General features: G+C 43.7%; 1 long non-coding RNA gene across 1 annotated transcript; it reads left to right on the top strand.

Moving 5' to 3' along the window:
* The first annotated feature begins 1,135 nt into the window (after positions 1-1,135).
* LOC148119255 (uncharacterized) lies at positions 1,136-11,067 on the top strand. The gene is made up of 2 exons (XR_015735541.1): positions 1,136-9,011; positions 9,794-11,067. It is a non-coding gene; the product is annotated as an uncharacterized LOC148119255 (long non-coding RNA).
* The last annotated feature ends 3,012 nt before the right edge of the window (positions 11,068-14,079 follow it).

Here is a 14,079-nt window from a genome sequence, read left to right as displayed (position 1 = left end):
GGAGAGTCTACTCCCTTGTCTGCTTCCTGGCTTTAGAGGAAACTCAGGCTGTCTCTCTTTCTGACATCATATCCACCTGTCTCCTGTCTCTCACTTACAAGAGGTGGAAAGTTTTATATGGTATCCTTGCCCGTAGCAGGGACTGACTCTCCCAGAACTCATCCTTCTCTCAGGAGGGTTCAGAGTGTCTCCAGAGGGAAGGAGAGAAGGTCCTGAAATGACCATGGCAGTTGACCTTCAGTCTGCAGTCCTGTGGGCCACAGCATGCCACAAGCCCAGTTCTCTGCCCACACCCAAGGTCTCTGGAGTCTTCAGTGAGGCTGAATCCCTCAGTCCCACCCTGTCAGGACAGCAGTCTCTTTTCCTGACGTAACCTCTAGAGCTCTTGGTCCTGGGCTCTTTCACCCCTATCTAGAATTTCCCAAAGATAAGGTTATCTAGAACCTTGCATCTAAGCTTCAGGGTATTTTAACCCCTGCCTCACCCCATTTCTGACCCTTCTCAGGAAGGTCTCATGGACCCTGCTAGAGTCCCCAGGAAGAATGAAAAACACCTGACATTTCTATCTCTTCTCCTCAGACCCTCCAGAGACACGTGACCCATCACCCCTGATCTCAAGATGATGTCACCCTGAGGTGTTGGGCCTTGGGCTTCTACCTTGCTGACTTCACCCTGACTGGAAGAGGAATGAGGAGGAACAGACACAGGACATGGAGCTGGTGGAGACCAGACCTGCAGGGGATGGAACTTACCAGAAGTGGGCAGCTGTGGTGGTGCCTTCTTGGGAGGAGGAGAGATACACATGCCATGTGTACCATGAGGGGCTGCCTGAGCCCCTCACCCTGAGATGGGGTAAGGAGGGAGTGGGTGCAGAGCTGGGGTCAGGGCAAGCTGGAGCCTTCTACAGACCCAGGGCATAGCCATGACCCTCACCTTCTCTTGCCTTCCGTCGTAGATCCTCCCCAGTCCACTGTCACCATCAGGACCATTGTTGGTGCTGTGTTTGGAGCTGTGGTCTTAGGTTTTGTCATTGACTGTGTGATGATGTGGGTGAGGAAGAGCACAGGTATGGAAAGGACAGAGTCTAGTTTTCATTCTATTTTGTTTTGTTTGTTGTTATGTTAATTTAGCACCTTCAAGAAGGGTGCATAGTGAATGGCTATCAGACAACGCTGTCTTCTAGATACTAAGAAAAGGTTCCTGGCCTGGCAAGATGGCACAGTAGGTAGACACATGCATGTCTGACGAACTGAATTCAACCCTCAAAAGTCGGGTAAAAGTGGGAGGAAGGAACGGACTCCTCTGATCAATACACACACATGCTGTACACATGCACACACATGAGTGCATCTCTGTCTTTCATACACACACACACACACACACACACACACACACACACGTGCACAACCATGCCATCTCTGGATCTGTATGCTGAGAATCACCTACTATAAAGTGCTTGGAAAATGGAGGAAAATTCTATACCCCTGACAATGGAAAGGGTGGGCTTATGATTCTCAGCTGTCAGAAGCTAGAGGGAAGGTTCCTGCTGAGCACAGACCTCCAGACTGGCATTAGTTCATTCCCTGCACACTTCCTTCCTCTTGCCTCCTGACCCTCCTCTGATCTGCAGTCACAATTCTGGAAACTCTCTGGGGACCAGGACTTCCCTGGTCTCTCACTGCTTTTCCTCTCACAGGGGGAAAAGGAGGCAACTTTGCTCCTGCTGCAGGTCAGTGTGTCAGGGAAGAATCCTCCCTGAGGAACTGGAGTGGAGGCTGAGCTGATGGTTTCTTCTCCAACCCCACCTGTCAATCTCCCGACTGTGTCTGGTTATTTCTGCTGCAGGCAGGGACAGTGTCCAGAGCTCTGACTTGTCTCTGGAGGCTTGAAAAGGTGACGCCCTGGGGCCTGGGTGCTGTGAGACAATGGTTTTACCCTATAAACATTTGTTTCTTGTACTTGTTTTTAAAAAAATGCTGATTGGCTGGTAGTCAGGCAAGAAGTAGGGGCGGGGCAATGAGAACAGGAGAATTCTGGAAAGAGGATTCTGCAGTCTGCAGTTGTTACCCAGACACAGAGATGCAAGATGTGACTGCCTCGCCGAAAAAAGGTACCAAGCCACGTGACCAACATATACAAGAAATATGGACTAATGTATGTTATAAGAATTAATTAATAAGAAGAACCTGAGATACTGGGCCAATCAGTTTATAATTGATGTAGACCTCTGTGTGATTTCTTTGGGACTTAACGACTGTGGGAACTGGGCAGGACAGAAACAGGTTTAGGGTTGAAGCAAGGAGGAAAGGACTGGGTTCCAGGGCCTCTCAGACCTAGGTCTTCTGCTGAGTGGTGGCCTTTATGATGCCCTTATGTTGACTTTGTGACTCTGGCTCTTTATCTTGGAACAGCGGTTTCATGAGACTGCCTAGTTCTGACTTAAGAAACAATAACTTCTCTTTAGTAAGAAATGTCTGAAGGTTTCTGGTTCTTCCTGTGTACACAATAAAAAGACCTGGGGAGCCCAGCCCAGCCCAGCCCCATGAACCAGGACTCTGTCCCTGCTCCCTTCCACAGTCAACCATCCTGGTCCAGCCCAGGCAGTAGGGAAACTCCCCATCCTGTCATCTCCATGCTGTACCGAGCTGAAGTCCTTGACTTCCCCACTGAAAATAAGAATCTGAATGTGAACTTGATTCTTCATGTCCTTGATCTGAGAGATTGACAGATCAACCTAAAGGAGAGAATTCTGAGAGTGTGGTGGAGAAAATAAATGGCAGCATGGAGAACCTTCCAGGATCTGTGTTTGCTGTGCTGAGTGTCTAGGTGGGGGACAGGAGGAGTCTGGGAGCTGAGTGAGGGTGGGGCTGTGCCAGGTGGTGCTCAGTCAAGTGGTGTGCTCACTCCTCAGCTGTGTCCTCCTTGGCTCTCTGTCCTTGTCACTTAGTATAACCACATGTGACAGAGTCTGGTCACAGGGACACAGGGCTGCTCTGACAGGTTACCCTGAACTCAGTGCTGGCTGTGGCTCTTCCCCTGTCTTCTGAGTTTATATCTCACCTTTTTAGTTAGTGTGGAGGACTAGGCCTGTTCTTCTTCCTGTGAGTGGTGTCTGCCTCATTATCCTGTGGGGTCCCTGAGTGGCAGTAGGAGGTGTTTTCATCCCTGTCCCCTTCAACTCCAATCAGGCCCCCCGCACTCAGGAGCCTGTGGGCTGAGGAGATGAGCTTCAGCCTCCTGAGCTCCTGCCTCCTTCCATGGTTGTTGTCTGGAGGTTCTCCCCTCCCCATCTTTCAGAATCTAACTCCTGTCTGTAGGATCAGCAGAGAGGACTGATCCACAGGTTCTCAATATGGATCCGGTCCTGTGGAACTGCATTCTGCTCTGCTCCACTTTACAAAACACACACACACACACACACACACACACACACACACACACTCAGAAAACATGCCTGGCAGGTTCACAACTTTAGGATCGATCTCAAGCTTCAAACAGCTACATGGTAAATTTGTGTTGAATTCTTCCTCTCACAACAACACTTGCTGAAGACTTTCCAGCATTGACCCCATCTCCAGCGGAAGGTCAAGCTAGATGCAGAAGGCTCAGCTGAAGCCATGAGCTGAGAGGTGCCAGGTTCAAATTCTGTAAGAAAAACTATTTCCACACCCTAACTCCACCCTCCACCCTTTTAACAGAGTTGAATATTAGAACTTTTATCTTGGGGAAGATACTTCAGGACTTGGCTTTTGTATGAATTTTAACTGTAAAAATACAGATTTTTCTTCTGCCTGTGATAATGGAGATAAAGCGGTAGACATCTCTCATTTTAATTGGCCTGTAGGGACACTGGTGTTTGCATTGAGGTCACCACCAGTTAAGCTATTGGTGATGTAAGCAATCAGCAGACATACTGGGAAACCAGAGTCTTGGTAATGAGGAGTCCAGTTCTAAGGCACTTAGTGATGATGGGGGCCAGCCATGATAAGCTAAGTATGGACAGGTCACTCAAAGGAAGTTCTTTATTTCCAACCATTATCACCTGACAGAGTAGAACTGGGCCCTCAATAAATTTAATAAGAAGTCTGAATCTCAGTAGTTGACCCTGAAGCAATACCTGGTTGTAGGAGGAACCACAAACTGAGATTACCCAACCCCACCCCAAAACAGACCATTCAAAGGAAATGCCTGGGATTCCAAGCCTGCCAGAGCACATTCACCAGGACACCCCCCACCTTTACTACTATAAAAACCCAATTCTAATTGAGCTTGGGGCTCTCGGTTATTCCAATATGTTGGACACACGGAGAGACCGAGTTTGCAAACTTGATTAAAATAAAGGCTCTTTGCTTTTACATGTGGGACTCAGTTTCCTTGTTGGCTTGTGGGGTGGGGTCGGGGTGATCTTGTGGATTTGGGCATAACAAGGAGACTGTCCTCAGCCTCTCTGTGAATTCTGCCCTGTCCTCAGTAAACTTGCAATCATGTTCCCAAACTGTCACAAGACACTGTGCTGTTAGAGACCGTGAACTTCCTAAATAAACTTTATGAGCTATACCATGATTTTCACACAACTGATACTTTGTTTAAACAACAACATTTTACTACAATTTCATCATAAATGTGTGTTGTGATTAAATGAACTACAGGATTTGTAGGCTCTTTTGTCTCCCATGGGCAGCCCCCTGCTGATGGACTTGAAGTGGCCTCAGAGTTGGCACAGAAAACACCCAGACAGGAAATTCTCAGCACAAAGGAGATTGCCCAAGAGGGACAAGGGAGAGGGGGTTTGCTACCTCTGGGTGGAACAAAGACAGCAGCAGGATTGGTTTTTAAGCGGGGGTGGGGCTGCGTTAGAATGAACTGCTTAAGTCCTGATTGGATGTTTGTCAGTGTAGCCAAATAAGGAATTTTGATTGCTGGACCTTGATGTTTTAAAACTGGACCTTGGTGCTCAACCTGCAGGGCAAACACTTGTATGGATTTAAGAGCTTTTTCAGGATACAGACACAGGGCCTATCTTAACTAATTTATGAGCCATCTAGGAAGCCAGAATTCTCCCACAGTACCTGAAAATGTTAGTAGCCCAAATAAAACACAAAGATAATGAGAAAGATGTGTTCTTCAACACATTCCTGATATAAGACAACTGATTGCTATACAGAAGTTATGTCAAGTGGAATGTACCAGACCTGTATCTCTCAAGCTAGCATTGCAAACTGGATCATTTTACAACAGAGAAGCACTGTGTTATCTTTCATGCTTTCACTCAGCACGCAGGATTACAGAACAATTCTAGTAGTGTTCTGTGTCCATCGGGGCATGCTACTCTGAGGTCGGAAAACAAAGGCTCAGCTCTCCATGATAACGACATAAATTAAAGAAATTGTAGGTAGGCTTTACATCCTCCTTAATTCTGTTGTCAGCTGCTCTTGACAGACATCTTCTATACGTTGAACTGACTTTGGTGCAGCATAAAAGAATTTGATGATTTGGTTTTCAATAAAATAACATTAAATGCAACAATTATATTTCTGTTTTTAAAAAGAGAGCTCATGGAGTTTCCACTGGCCAGCAGCTCACTCAATTGGATATGTTGTTTTTAAATCATTTTTAAAAGGAGTTTTTTCTTTCCTCATTCTTTCTTTTTTGCCTTCATAAAGGCTATCTTTATTTTTAAAATAAAATATGCAACTAATGCTAACTTGATATTTAACACCAAAGTTCATTCAGTGATCATTGGCCTTTTATAATGCAATTGGAGTAAAATACTGATGTTTAAACAAAGTATCATTCATGTGAAAGTCATGTCATAGCATGTACAATTCAGCTAGAAAATTCATGGTTCCCAACAGCACAGTGTCTTGCAACAGCTTCAGATTATGATCTCGGGTTTACTGAGGACAGAGCAGAATTCACAGTGAGTCTGATGATGCTCTTGTCACTGAGCGCCTTAGGAACTGATGCTGAGAACCAACTGCTGGGACTCCTCATAACCAAGACTCTGGTTTCCCAGTATGTCTGCTGATCACCTACATCACCAACAACTTAACTGGCAGAGTCCTCAGTGAAAACACCAGTGACCCTACAGGCCAATTGAAATGAGAGGTGCCAGCAGCTTCCATCTCCATTTTCATTGGCAGAAGGTATATCTGTATTTTCCACTTAAAATTTGTATAAAGTCAAGTCTTGAAGTATTTCTCCTCAAGAGAGAAGCTGTACAGCTAAAACTCTCTTTAAAAAGGAAGGAGTGGGTGGTAGTTTGTAGAGGGTTTTTTGTTTGTTTGTTTTTGGTTTTGTGTGTGTGTGTGTGTGTGTGTGTGTGTGTTTAGTTTTTTAAAATAGGATTTCTCTGTAGCTTTGGAACCTGTGGTGGAACTAGCTCTTGTAAACCAGACTGGCCTCACCTTCTGTGGGAATTGCTACCCCGAGTTATATTTCCCTGCCCCCATTTGAGGTGCTTATCTGCAAAGAATCTTAACTTCCCTCTGCTCCTGGAGTTGGATGAGGAAGTTTGAGTGCACTTGATTATTCGTTGATCCCTGCTGGGATCAGGTGACAGTCCCTACTGGGGACAGGTGAAGGTGGAGTGCACATGATCAGTCCTTGACCCCTACTGGAGTCAGGTGAGAGTTCCTCCTTGGGTCAGGTGACAGTCCCTTCGCAGCCCCCTTCCCATTTGGTGCCATGGTATAAAAGCTAGCCCCAGCAGAACAATAAACGAGCTGCTGTTTCACCTCAACCTCGTGCTCTGTGGATTTCATTCAACCTGGACCCCCTCCGCCGAGACTCGTGGTTCCAGACCATGCTGGCGCGGTAATTGGAGGTCCCACCGAGATCGGAAAGGTGAGGAAAGTGGACGGGGTCATCCTGTAGCCGGCCAGGATGCATTGGGGATTAAGACATAATTAAGAAATAAGAGATACTTGAGATAATTAAGAGATAAGAGATAATTAAGAAATGGGGAATACCCCGGGTAAATCAGAGTTAAAGAGGTTGTTGAAAGGAACAGCTGTAAAAACTAAGACTTTGGATGATTTTCTTAAAACTATAGAAATGTGGAGTCCCTGGTTCATCACCAGTGGAGCCCTCAATATTTCTGAGTGGGAACAGGTTCGCGGGAATCTTCAAAAAACTTTGAGAAAGGAGGGGCCTGAAGTCCTGCCAATTGCCACCTTCTCCCTTTGGGGACTGATCAGGGATGCTTTGCTTACAGAGAAAGTCCGGGTTAAGCAGGCTTTAAAAGCAACTAAGCTAGCTCAGCCCGGTAAGGTAGAGGAGCGAAAGATTAAAAAGAAAAAGCCTCCAGACAGGGAGGGGCAAATGAGTCATGGGACAGTTTCCTCTCAGAATTTAGGGGCTCGTCCCAACCTCACAATTTTCACCTACTGGTGTTTTTTGGCAAGGGGGACTCATTTATTAGTTACATTTACCCGCTTCTCCTAAGAAGATAGTGACCCCATATTATGAAATGGTGCTACAGCTTCTATGGAAGGCATATGATTTTAGTTTACAAGTTTTTGGCAGGATCCCAAGTAAATTTCTAATCCCTTATCAAAAAGAGGAAATAACAAGGCTACAGAGGGTTCAAGATGGATGGACCTTGTTCATCACAACCACTGGAGCCAATTTTGATAACCATTATCCTGATTCTCGTTTAATTTCATTTTTTAAGAATCATCCTGTTATCTTTCCAAGAATTATTAAAACTTCCCCCCTTAAGGGAGTGCATTCAGTGTTTACTGATGGTTCTTCCAAGGGCTATGCAGTGGTGGTCTCTGGTTCAATTAAGGAAAATCAGCCCCTAGGTCTGATTTCTGCCCAAGCTGCAGAACTCACAGTCTGCCTTATGGCATTTTCTCTATTCAAGGATCAACCCTTCAATTTGTATACTGATAGTATATATGTGGCAGGGATTGTTGGGCCATTGGAAACCTCACCATATATATATTACCTACCTCTCAGGTTTTCCACCTTTTTGTTCAGCTGTAAAGTCTTATATGCCAAAGAGTGTTTCCTGCCTTTGTTGGCCACATTCGGGCCCGTACTGATCTGCCAGGGCCCTTGGCAGAGGGAAATAAGCTTGCAGATTCCCTCACCCGCCCAATGGCATTGTTCCTTTCTGAGGAACAACGAGCCTGTCATCTTCATGAAAAGTATCATTTAAATGCCTCTTCTCTAAAGTTTCACTCTGGATGTACTCTAGCTACAGCTACTCAAATCACATCCCAATGTCCAGCTTGTGCTCCATTTCATAATGCCCCCAATGAAGGTGTTAATCCTCGAGGCCTCCGTCATAACCACCTTTGGCAGATGGATGTTACCCATTTGTCTCAAGCTGGCAGACTTAAATTTTTACATGTTTCTGTAGACACTTATTCCAAGGTAATTTATGCCTCCCTACATTCAGGAGAAAAGATTAAGGACGTTATTGCTCATTGTCTACAGGCTTTTGCTTATATGGGCATTCCAGATTTTCTCAAAACAGACAATGGACCAGCTTATACCAGCCAAAGGTTTGCAAAATTTTGCCAAGAACATCAAATTACACATACGTTTGGAATTCCACATAATCCCACAGGACAGGCCGTAGTGGAGTGCACGCATGCTACCCTTAAACAATTTTTTTGTAAAATAAAGAAGGGGGAGTATATCACCTCCCCAAATACCCAGTTATCTTCAATTTTATACATTTTAAATTTTTTAACAGTAGATAAACAAGGTCTATCAGCAATAGAGAGACATTGGCAGAAACCTTCCCAATCTGGGTTGGGTTATATGGAAGGATAGTATCATGGGACAATGGCAATCACCCACACCCATGTTGGCTAGGGTAAGGGGGGCCGTTTGCGTCTTCCCTCCAGGAACCAAAAATCCCATCTGGGTGCCGGAGTGAAAAGTTCGGCTAGTGGAGCCAGGCCCTACTGGTCCTGACAATATGGATTCAAGTGAAGAACATCGAGGGAGCCCTGAAATGGGCACTGGTGAGGAATCCACCCATACTGATGCCAGTAAGTAAAGTAAGCTCTGTTTTTCCATCCTTTTATTCCACCAATTATACCTTGGGGGTTCCTGCAGCAAATACAGCATTAGAAAGATCTTCATTGGGTAATTTAACGTTTGATATATCTCATGCCCTCTGCTTCCGGAAGATTAGCAATATTTCAGAGATGCCTACTATCTCTCTCTCTGGACCATGCGTGGTCCTTAGTAATTATTCTCTGGGAGGACTTTTCTTCTGATTCTTCTGGGCATCCTTGTTTTTGGATTGAGAGATATCTTTTACCCAATAAATTTTTAAAAGAAATGTTTCTGGACTTCCAACTCCTCCGAGACCAGCTCCCTTATGTTGGAAGATGCCACAATCCTTCAGATTGTACTTACCATTATCCTGGGGAAGTTGTGCTCCCAAGGAACCATGGAAATTGGAGGGAGATCAATATTTATGGTGGTTTGGTCACCGACCTACCTCTAAAAACTCCTTGAGAGGGGCCTTTGATTACTCCTATAAAAATCCAAATTTGCCAGGAGTTTCACCTACGTTCGCAGGCATGTTTCTCTGTGGCCCTCGTGCATGCACAGATATTAGGCCTTTAGCCCTTCAAAGGGGCTTGGCTTTCAATGCTACAGTCAGATGGAACACATCAGACATCTTTGAAACATCCCTCCAGATTAACTATGCAGCGGGAATGAATTTCTCTATTGTCAGTCTGGCTTGTGTTCTGCCTCCCTTTATGTTTGTCTCCTTTAATGGGTCGGTCGGGGAGGATGGTGTCCTTGATTGTTCTTCCAGCTCCTGCTTTTTGAGCAACTGCTGGTCCCCGACGGATGAGTCCGTGCTGATGGTGAGAATTCCTGCTCTGGTTCCCCTGGTGGTAGAAGACCCACATGATGGACGAGAGCTTATCTTGTATCGAGAGAGAAGAGACTTCGGAATCACCGCCGCAGTCATTGCAGCCATCGCCATATCAGCCACAGCTGCCACCGTTGCGGGAATCACCATGTCCCAGAATGCAGCGACTGCAGAGACTGTTAACACTCTTGCTGCCTGTGTTACCCAGGCCTTAGAGACTCAAAATACCATGGACTCACATATTCAATTAGGGATGCTAAATTTAAATCAGCAAACAGCCTTATTGCAGGAACAGACTAATGTGTTGTGAATGGTGCTACAAGCTTCTTGTTCTCATTTCTATCATTCTGCCTGTGTGACCCTTATGGAAGTGAAAAATATGTCCTTTGAGGTGCAACGCCTTAATGCTTACCTTAGAGGGCCTTGGAATGATTCCTTTGTAAACTTTACCCATTCTTTGGTACATCAGATTATTGCAATTAATGAAACCCATGTTAAACCTATATCTGCTGAGGGATGGTGGAATGCCATGGCCCAGATTGGTGGTTGGGCACAGCGATGGGGAGGTGCCTTGTCCCTGGGGATCTTGGGACTAGTAGGGGTAGCAGTAGGTCTGCTCCTCTTAAAACGACTTCTAAACACCTTCACCAAGACTGAGCTTGTCCACCGTCAGGTGTTACTCAGTCTGGCCCATGACTCTCCCAGAAGTCATGAGGTATGGCTGCAGATGCTGAAAAAATGAGGGTCTCCAAGGACGGGCAACCTGTGGGGTGACCCTCCCGCCTAAGACAGGGTATCGGGGGCCCAGTGACGGGTGAGGGAAGGTACTTCCCTTGCAGGACCCAAGACAGGACCCCTCATTATAAAATAAAGTTGGGGGAATTGTGGGAATTGCTACCCCGAGTTATATTTCCCTGCCCCCATTTAAGGTGCTTATCTGCAAAGAATCTTAACTTCCCTCTGCTCCTGGAGTTGGATGAGGAAGTTTGAGTGCACTTGATTATTCCTTGATCCCTGCTGGGATCAGGTGACAGTCCCTACTGGGAACAGGTGAAGGTGGAGTGCACATGATCAGTCCTTGACCCCTACTGGAGTCAGGTGAGAGTTCCTCCTTGGGTCAGGTGACAGTCCCTTCGCAGCCCCCTCCCCATTTGGTGCCATGGTATAAAAGCTAGCCCCAGCAGAACAATAAACGAGCTGCTGTTTCACCTCAACCTCGTGCTCTGTGGATTTCATTCAACCTGGACCCCCTCCGCCGAGACTCGTGGTTCCAGACCGTGCTGGCGCGGTAACCTTCCACTCTCATATTACTCACTATGATTATTATTAGTGTGAGTAAGTTCACACCAATCTACCTATTATTCCATTTAGTTTTCCCTCTTTGTTGTTTTTTTTTTTTTTGAGATCTGTAGGCCTACATAATTTCCACCCCAACCTCCAACCCCTAAATGATATCCCTAACCGTGAGACAAATCATGTTGGGAGAGGGGAAATTGTCTTCTAGAACTGCTTCCAGCTGTCATGGGTGCAATATTCTTCCTACGGGACCCTGTAAAACTATGATGGTTAAGTTTCAATGTTGCTGTTGTGTATAATTGAAATGGTTTTTGAGTAGTTGATAGGGTTTGATTTCGTTTTGTTTTTTGAAGTTCTTATTTGGGGTTCTGGCCATAAGGATGTAAGAAGGTGCACTATTTCTGCAGCTGGTACCCAAAAACTGGTCTCATAATAGTGCTCTCAGGATCATGACGTCCTATCAACCAGGTGGAGTTATTGTTGTTCCATCTTCTTCCTGGAAACCTCAAAGATTACTGCAGGAAAATCTATTGTTCGTTATGGAAAACTTAAACATTATTCACATAGACATATATTTAACAAAAGATACAATATAGACAAAATGGACACAGAGAAAAGTAAAATATTTTCTTAAAAATCTATCTTCTTTCTGTCCCATACCAAATGGCTCCTGACATGAGGCAGAAACTCCTGACATGTGTTTCTTTTAACAACATGCCTGGATTTAGAGAAGGATAGCAATTTTCCAACTCTAAAGCTAGCTTTTATTTTAATTAGAGATGTATACATGTCCAGATAATCAAATTTTACCATGCAGATAATACAGTATCATAAGTCAGATTTCCCTTGGTTTGTTGTTTCTTCCTGGATATCTATCTTTTCATCTTTAGGCTTCTAGATATCCAAGGTCTCTCGACTCTTTGAAGATGAGCATTTTCCCGCTAACACAAGAACAGAACCCTGTCCCAACCCTTATGAGGTTTTCTTACCAGTTGTATGGTTGACACCTCTGTGGATGGGCTATCATTTCTCTTTCTCAAGAGTTTTCTCTTTTTCAAACTGAATCTTTCTAATTTTTATGGTATCCATACTTTTCTTCTCCTGTAGAAACAAAAGTGAAACCCCTTCCCCAGCATAGCACATCTACTGGTTTCCATTGTGAATTCAGCACATCTTTGAAATACACCAGCTGATTTAATTCAGAAGAGTTTTCTATTATCCAATGTCTCTCTGCTGCTGTTGTTCCTTTCTCACTAGCGTTAAGAAAATTCAAGGTTAATAAAGCATTATGCAAACTATTTTGGGGGGTATTTTCCACCCCTTTCTGTCTGTTTAACATATCCTTTATATTTCAATTTGATCTTTCTATAACTACCCGACCTGTAGGATTGTGTGGTATCCTGTAATATGCTTTATATTATAATAAGCAGAAAACTGTTTCATTTTGTTAGAAACATAAGCTGGACCATTTTCTGTCTTTATCTGTGTAGGTATACCCATGATGGCCAGAACTTCTAATAAATGAGTGATTGCTGAATCAGTCTTTTCTAAACTCAAGGAAATTGCTCATTAAAAACTTGAATCAGTGCCAATGGTTTGGTGTACATATTTTAATTTCCAAATTCTGTAAAGTGGAACACATCCATCTTCCAGATCTCATTCCTTTGAGTATCCTTTGGGTTACTCCCTGCAGGCAACAGTGTTTGATTATAGAAAGAGCAAGTAGGATACTTCTTTATAATCTCCTTAGCTTGTTGCCATGTAATAGAAAACTCTTTCTTTAAACCTTTGCTGGTGACATGATGTTTTTTATGAAATTCTGAGGACTTCAACACACACTTCTAATCAATGATTAATACATTTCTGTATTACTTGTGCTAGAGGACCTGGCAGACTCGTACGGGATAGAATGTATGTTATGTATATGGGACAAAGCCTATTCTTGACTATATCTTGAACCTGCATAAGCAATGAAGTCAATTCTGTATCATCTGGTATAAATTCAGTGGTTTCAATATGCATGACAACTCTTTCTGCATATTGCGAATCAGTAACTATATTGAGAGGTTCTTTAAAATTCCTATTAATTGCTATTAATTTCTCCCCAAAAGTGATAGACTTAACCTTATAAAGAAAACTTCTTGGATTCTTCCCTGAACTGTACATTATGCACCAATAACTGGAGTCCGTACATCTTATACTGATGAAAATAAATCAGAAAAAGCAGGTTACAAATCAGAAGAATTGAGTAAGGTGGAACAAAGCCCATATAACTCTGTCCAAGAGGCAGAGTTATATGCTATTCTCATGGTACTAAGGAACTTTTCCACACAAGTTTTTAATTTTTTATTTGGTTTATGTGGTTAAAAGATCCATTCTAAAATATTATCTTTTATCTGCATTAAAATTCCTGTAGGGGAAATTCTGGAAGGCAATATGACTAGGATACAATTAAGATTTGGATTCACCCTATCCACATGAGCCTCCTGTAATTTCTCTTCAACGACTTTCAATTCATTTTCAGGTTCAGTTGTTAATTCTCTGGGACTATTTAAGTCTTTGTCACCATCTAAGGTTTTGTTTAAATGAATTATTAGATCAGGCATTATCCGAACAGCTGGTCATAGATTGAAAATGTCTCCTAACAATCTTTGAAAGTCATTAAGAGTCTGTAATCGGTCTCTCCTAATTTGTGCCTTTTGTGTTCTAATTTTCTGTAAACCTATTTTGTAACCTAGGAAATTGACAAAATATCCTCTTTGTAATTTTTCAGGAGCAATTTGTAATCCCCATTTATGCAAAACTTTCTTTACTCCTTCAAACATCCTTTCTAAAGTATCTGCATTTGAGACAGATAACAAAATGTCATCCATGTAATGGTAAATTATCAACTTAGCAAATTGCTTACATATTAGTTCCAATGGCTGGCT

This window comes from Myodes glareolus, chromosome 18 (assembly GCF_982192425.1).
Source record: "Myodes glareolus chromosome 18, mMyoGla1.1, whole genome shotgun sequence".
Taxonomy (NCBI): Eukaryota; Metazoa; Chordata; class Mammalia; order Rodentia; family Cricetidae; genus Myodes; species Myodes glareolus.
Note: the sequence above shows the minus strand (reverse complement) of the source record. Positions and strands in the feature narration are given on the sequence as shown.